Genomic DNA, 8,247 nt, shown 5'->3' on the forward strand with positions numbered 1-8,247 from the left:
GGAGAGTCGGACACGACTGAGTGACTGAACTGAACTGAACTGTTCCTATCATTTTTCCTTTTCATACTGTTCATGGGGTTCTTAAGGCAAGTATACTGAAGTGGTTTGCCATTCCCTTCTCCAGTGGACCACATTCTGTCAGACCTCTCCACCATAAGCCGCCCATCTTGGGTGGCCCCATATGCCATGGCTTAGTTTCATTGAGTTAGACAAAGCTGTGGTCCATGTGATCAGATCAACTAGTTTTCTGTGAAACAGTAGATATTCAATTATCCAAAGTAACAATAAAATATTTTTAAGACAAATACAGAACAAATCACTTACGAGGGAAAGAAACTTCAAATCTGTAATCAAAGGCCATGCAATATCTTAAGAAAATTTGTCTTTTTAATAGTGAGAAAAGCCAAATTCAAGTTTTGCACCAGCATATTTTTAAAGTTTATTTACTCAAACTTATTTAAACTTAATCCTCACTGATTATGTACAAAAGTCTTTTTTCAGGGCCTACTTTCCACAAACTTTCCATCACTTATATTAGCACAATTCTAACTTGGCGTGCTGTGATTCATGGGGTTGCAAAGTGTCGGACGTGATTGAGCCACTGAACTGAACTGAACTTTCAATTATGGAATATCTGAAGAGATCCTAAAATATAATTATTTCTAAAAGTTCACTGAAAGCTCTTATCTCATTTTCTTTCCTTGCTGATGAATTTATCACAGAGCAATATTTTATTTAGATTATATTAAACCAAGGCACAATAAAAGTATTATATTTAATGTTGATGATTCCTAACATATGTCTATATTAATTAGATCATTGGAAAAACATTAATACCAGTGTTGATTAAAAATTATGCACAACTTCAGGGTTGTGAGTTAAGCTTTATTTGAGGCAAAATGAGAACTGCAGCCTGAGAAGCAGCACCTCAGATAGCTCTGAGAGACTACTCTAAAGAGGTAGTGGGGTTGCTGTTATACACACAGAGAAAACCAGAATTGAAAGAGACACATATATCCCTATGTTCATTGCAGCACGGTTTACAATAGCTAAGACACGAAAGCAACCTAGATGTCCATTGACAGATGAATGGATAAGGAAGCTGTGGTACATATACACAATGGAATATTACTAAGCTATAAAGAAGAATGCATTTGAGTCAGTCCTAATGAGGTGGACAAAACTGGAGCCTATTATATAGAGTGAAGTAAGTCAGAAAGTGAAACACCAATTCAGTATAATAATGCATATATATGGAATTTAGAAAGATGGTAAATACGATCCTATATACAAGGCAGCAAAGATGTAAAGAACAGACTTTTGCACTGTGTGGGAGAAGGGGAGGGTGAGATGACTTGAGAGAATAGCATTGAAAGATGTGTATTACCATATGTAAAATAGATAAGTGCAAGTTCGATGCATGAAGAAGGGCACACAAAGCCAGTGCTCTGGGACAACTCAGAGGGATGAGGTAGGGAAGGAGTTGGGAAGGGGGTTCAGGATGGGGAGACGCATGTGCACCCATGGGTGATTTATGTTGATGTATGGCAAAACCAGCACAATATTGTAAAGAAATTATCCTCCAATTAAATTAATTAATTTTTAAAAGAGAGGTAGTGGGGGAAGGTCAATATATAAGGTTTTGGTAAAGGTGGAATTCAGTGCAATCAGGTGCTTACTTAACAAGATGTTTTCTTCTAGTCATAAGGCTCTGATGTCCCCGTGAATGAATATAGAGCTTTTCTAGATATGAAGAGATGCAGGTGTTGGAATCATAAAACCTGTTCCTAAAAATATCCAACTATCTAAAGACCTGTCCCAACAGATTCCCTGGAGCACAGAGAGCCTCAGTTCAGTTCAGTCGCTCAGTCATGTCTGACTCTTTGAGACCCCATAGACTGTAGCAGTTGTCCATCAACAACTTCCGGAGCTTGCACAAACTCATGTTGATTGAGCTGGTGATATCATCGAACCATCTCATCCTCTGTCGTCCCCTTCTCCTCCTGCCTTCAATCTTTCAAAGCATCAGGGTCTTTTCCAACAGTTCTTCACTTTGGTGGCCAAAGTATTGGAGCTTCAGCCTTAGCATCAGTGCTTCCAATGAATATTCAGGATTGATTTCCTTTAGGATTGACTGGTTTGATCTCCTTGCAGTCCAAGGGACTCTCAAGAATCTTCTCCAATACCACAGTTCAAAAGCATCAATTCTTCAGTGCTCAGCTTTCTTTATGGTCCAACTCTTACATCCATACATGACTGCTGGAAAAACCATAGCTTTGACTAGATGGACCTTTGTCGGCAAAGTAACGTCTCTGCTTTTTATATGCTGTCTAGGTTGGTCATGAGGAACGCTGGGCTGGAAGAAGCACAAGCTGGAATCAAGATTGCCGGGAGAAATATCAATAACCTCAGATATGCAGATGACACTACCCTTATGGCAGAAAGTGAAGAGGAACTCAAAAGCCTCTTGATGAAAGTGAAAGAGGAGAGTGAAAAGGTTGGCTTGAAGCTCAACATTCAGAAAACAAAGATCATGGCATCTGGTCCCATCACTTCATGGGAAATAGATGGAAAAACAGTGGAAACAGTGTCAGACTTTATTTTTTTGGGCTCCAAAATCACTGCAGATGCTGATTGCAGCCATGAAATTAAAAGACGCTTGCTCCTTGGAAGGAAAGTTATGACCAACCTTGATAGTATATTAAAAAGCAGAGACATTACTTTGCCAACCAAGGTCCGTCTAGTCAAGGCAATGGTTTTTCCCGTGGTCATGTATGGATGTGAGAGTTGGACTGTGAAGAAAGCTGATCGCCGAAGAATCGATGCTTTTGAACTGTGGTGTTGGAGAAGACTCTTGAGAGTCCCTTATACTGCAAGGAGATCCAACCAGTCCATTCTAAAGGAGATCAATCCTGGATGTTCATTGGAGGGACTGATGCTAAAGCTGAAACTGCAATACTTTGGCCACCTCATGTGACGAGTTGACTCACTGGAAAAGACTCTGATGCTGGGAAAGGTTGGGGGCGGGAGGAGAAGGGGACGACGGAGAATGAGATGGCTGGATGGCATCACCGACTCTGTGGACATGAGTTTGAGTGAACTCCGGGAGTTGGTGATGGACAGGGAGGCCTGGCGTGCTGTGATTCATGGGGTCGCGGAGAGTCGAACACGACTGAGTGACTGAACTGAACTGAACTGAACTGAACTGAGGTTGGTCATAGCTTTTCTTCCAAGGAGCAAGTGTCTTTTAATTTCATGGCAGCAGTCACCATCTGCAGTGATTTTGGAGCCTAAGAAAGTAAGAAAGTCTCTCATTGTTTCCATTGTTTCCCCATCTATTTGCTATGAAGTAATGGGACCAGACATGAGTTTGAGTGAACTCCAGGAGCTGGTGATGGACAGGGAGGCCTGGCATGCTGTGGTTCATGGGGTCGCAAAGAGTCGGACATGACTGAGCAACTGAACTGAACTGAACTGAATACTGAATGGGACCAGATGCCATGATCTTCGTTTTTTTGAATGTTGAGATTTAAACCAGCTTTTTCACTCTCCTCTTTCACTTTCATCAAGTGGTTCTTTAGTTCCTCTTCACTATCTGCATCACTCAACCTTGAATTCCTTCAGGGAGTGTTAAAGGTCAATAGCGTAGCAGCACAGGGTTCAATCTCCGCAGAGGCAGATGGCAAATACCATTGTTATTATTATTTAGTCATTGGCAAATGCTCTTGGCAAGTTCTGATTTGTAGTCGACAGCCACGTGCCAATTTGTAGTTGACCCCAGTATTAATTTAATATTAATTCCTGGTTCACATGAACCTGAAACTCATTTATGTCGTGGTCTGGGCATGGGTTGGAAAAGAATTTCCAGACGTGAGACAGAATGAGAGGGAAATAAAGTTTATTAGAGTGGGAGATGCTGTTAGAACAGTGGGCCAGCTCAAGGGAGAACCAGCATTGAACATGGATCCTTAGTCCACTTTTATACCTAGGATACAAGAAGTGGGATAGGGGTCTTTCAGGTCATTTATCAATTGGATGAGGCATGTATACTGGCGGGGGGTGGGAGGGAGAGTAAGGCAAATATCTTCTCCCTCTGGGCTAGGAGGGGAGACAGGTTATACTGCTCAGGAGGACCTGAAATCCATTAACAGTTCCAACATGGGGGAGGGAAGGATGATAAGAGTCTGGTTTTTCTGTTCCTGCATTCCAAGACCCTCCTTGGTTTTATCTACTCTTTCGTCCTTGGGTCACCACATTCCTCCCTCTCTTTATTTTTAGGGCCAATTCTTTGGCCCCTTTTGATACCCTGCTCATGTCTAACTATCTACCTATTTCCCTTCTCAGGCATTTGGGAACCTGGTCTCAAAGGAAAAGGGGCAATGACCGCTCTGGCTTCTTCAGGCTGTACAGGGTGTCATGGGGCTCTGGGTTCCCTTTGCCTGCTCTCTGTCAGGGTGCATTTACAGAGGGAGATGAGAGTTCATGGGATGATAAAGTTACTTGTTTCAGCATCATCTGGGTGTTGGTCAGGGAATATTCTTGTTGTACTACCACTTGGAGATTTGTTGTATTCAAGAAGAAACAAATTTAACAAGAAAGTTAAAGGTACATGGCCCAAAGATTAATAGAAGTAGAAAAGCTGCTGAGGAGCTAGCCAGGAGAATCAGGACTAGACATTGGTTTGTGACGTTAGTGTTTCTCTAAGTATGAGAAGATTCCAGAATTTGGGTTCATAAAATTTTACCTGAAGACATCTGACTATCTGAAGGCCGGTTCTTGTCAGTTTTTCTCAGAGCACAGAGTGCTCTCTCCACCCTGAACTCCTTTCAGGGGATGTTGAAGGTCAGCAGCTTGCAGTGGTCACTATGTAAATCCTTGTAGAGGCAGCTGGCAAGCGCCAACTTCCAGTCAGCAGGATCCTTTCATAGCCACGTATTTGACCATGTTTTGGGGGCATTTCATGGGCATTGTGTCCTACGGTGCTGGGATGGCTCATTCCCAGGTCTAATGAAGATTCCATTGACAGGCCTCTCAGTGTCCTGTTACTGGAGCAGACCTTCCATGTAGCCAAAGTCTCTGGACCATACCTGTCTTACTAGCCTCTTGGTCCAGGAAAATATTCCTTCTTGTTGCTTCTTCCCATATCTAGAGTTACATTATTACAATCATTGATCTCATATGGAAGTGCATATCAGCATTTTATCACACACTTAGTAACATAAGAAACAATGTTCTGAAACTAGCAACATAGAAAATAATATAGCTAGCAGTTATTAGTAAGTAAGGTCAAAGAGTCAGACGCGACTGAACTGAACTGAACTGAACTGAAGGTCACAAACAAGAATTTAAGTCAAGAACTTTCACTAGGTATAGCCCAGTATACCGCAGGTCATCTGACTTCATTTGTTAAATGACTATACCCTGGTGTTAATCTCTTGGTTGTACATCATGGAGCATCTGATCTTTATCTGAAGATTGCTAACTGAGATAACTTTAGAAACAAATTTAGAGTGTCCTTTTTAATAACTTAAATCTTTTAGCAATATAACATAATAACAAGGAACTATCTCAGAAGTGAGTCTTAATAAACACTAGACCTTAATTAACAAAACTAGATATTTAGCTTGACAATTAACAAAACTTACTATTCAGTGAAACGTAATTTTTTCGTTATGAGGGCATTAACCCTGTAGCTAGGGAAGGCGTTAACCCGTCAAAAAAAAAAAAAAGGTTTGTCAGGGAGCTGGGAAATCCAAGCAGCTGTCTTGGATTTCCCACAGCCTTGACTCTGATTTACAGCTATTGTTCACCCATTTTTAATTCCCCAATTGAGGAGTAGACTGTTGCCATGTTTTAAGGACATCAGGATAGCAAAAATGTAACCATAAAGGCTTATTTTTTGTAGAAGCAGAATGAGTTTTGTCTATGTGTACCATAATCTTAAAGAATGCTTCTTTACTTTATCAGAGTAACAAAAGATTTTAAAAACAAATAGATGCCACTTAAAGGCAAAGAAATTCATAATCTGTTATCGAAAACTGCATTCTAAGAAAACTTTGTTCTCTTAACATAGGGAGTAGACTAAATTCCAGCCTGTTACCAGTTTACCAAATAACAAACAAAATTTGTTTATCACTTAATCTTAGAGAAGTATTTTCCATAAATCTTGAAGTAGCAGTATTCTTGCAAAGGCATCAGAGTGAAACAATAGAAGGCATATTTAAAATCTGATTAAATTGCAATTGACAAGTAGCCTAGTCATTTCTATGATACGTAACACTTTAATATGATAACTCGAATTATAACTGACCACATTTTATCAGATCTTATCAGATCTATATGAATTCCACATAATTTTAGGATATCTATATTAGTGGATAGGGACGCCTGGCGTGCTGTGATTCATGGGGTCGCGGAGAGTCGGACACGACTGAGCGACTGAACTGAACTGAACTGAACTGAACATCAACTATACAGTATAACCTGAGAAGATTCATCACTCCTCCAACAATACTTCCCATGTAATTTAACATGTCAAATGAACTCAGGTTGTTTAATATCTCTCTTTGGGATGTTTCAGGGGCCCTCTGAAGCATCCCACAGTTAGCTAGAAGTCAAATTATTTAGGAAGCTTTGTCGATAAATATCAAAAGAGTTTATAACACTCAGTCAGATACAACCATATAGATCACTGTGAAGCAATATATTCACTTAGCCAAAGTAACAAGATTTCCAAGGTAAACATAGAACAGATCACTTCACAGGTAAAGAAACTTAAAATCCATTATCAAAGGCAGTTCAACATCTCAAGAAAACTTGTATTTATACACAGAACTCTTCCCTTGGGGTCCACTTTCCATAAAACCTTCTTATCACTTTCTGCACCCATTACTTTTTTCCCCCATCCTGAAACAGCCAACTGTAAGTCAAACCTACTTCCTTTCCCCTTCATAAAATGTGATTTCATTCCTCATAACCTCTTTACTGAAAACACACATCATACTTTCCTTAAGCAACCAAGAACTGACCTTTATATTAGCATTCTATAGATTGGTGAACATAAATACCAGTGATAATTTCTGAAAAAAATTCTAGAGAACATCTCAGGATGGCATCAACATTATTCATTAATAGTCCAAAATCTCTAGTTTCTCTGTAAGAGGAAGTTCAGTTCAGTTCAGTCGCTCAGTCGTGTCCGACTCTCCGCGACCCCATGAATCACAGCACGCCAGGCCTCCCTGTCCATCACCAACTCCCGGAGTTCACTCAAACTCATGTCCACAGAGTCGGTGATGCCATCCAGCCATCTCATTCTCTGTCATCCCCTTCTCCTCCCGCGCCCAACCTTTCCCAGCATCAGAGTCTTTTCCAGTGAGTCGACTCGTTGCATGAGGTGGCCAAAGTATTGGAGGTTCAGCTTTAGCATCAGTCCTTCCAATGAACACCCAGGATTGATCTCCTTTAGAATGGACTCGTTGGATCTCCTTGCAGTCCAAGGGACTCTCAAGAGTCTTCTCCAACACCACAGTTCAAAAGCATCAATTCTTTGGCGATCAGCTTTCTTCACAGTCCAACTCTCACATCCATACATGACCACGGGAAAAACCATAGCCTTGACTAGACGGACCTTTGTTGGCAAAGTAATGTCTCTGCTTTTTAATATACTATCAAGGTTGGTCATAACTTTCCTTCCAAGGAGTAAGCGTCTTTTAATTTCATGGCTGCAATCCAGCCAAAGATGGAGAAGTTCTATACACTTAGCAAAAACAAGATCAAAGAGGAAGTTAGTGTTCAGTAATGAATGTTTCAGAATCTTATTTTATTTAGAAATGACCTAACTATTCAACGAACTTTTGTCATTTAGTTTAGTGTAACCCTAGAAATTCAAGTTACCCCAATCTGGAGAGACTATTTTAGACAGACATTTCTAAGGTATAATCATTCTTAATAGTTTATCTAAAAGCTCTTGTCTCATTTATATTTTTCTTTTTTTAAAAGTTTCTTCACTCGAATTACTTTCCTTGCTGAGAAACTTGTAACATATAACAATATAACAATATTTAACTTATAATAAACCTAGGCACAATGAAAATATTATACTTAATGACCCTTAGACATGTCTATATTAAATTAGCAAACAAACATTAATACTAGATATTTAATATTGAATATTTCCCAGTCACGTGAATCTGAAATTCATTTAGGTTAATGTCTCTTGTATTTAGAATTGTCTGATTTGTAAGCGCT

Source organism: Moschus berezovskii, chromosome 9, assembly GCF_049115385.1.
Source record: "Moschus berezovskii isolate FMDL1 chromosome 9, NW_MosBer_1.0, whole genome shotgun sequence".
NCBI lineage: Eukaryota > Metazoa > Chordata > Mammalia > Artiodactyla > Moschidae > Moschus > Moschus berezovskii.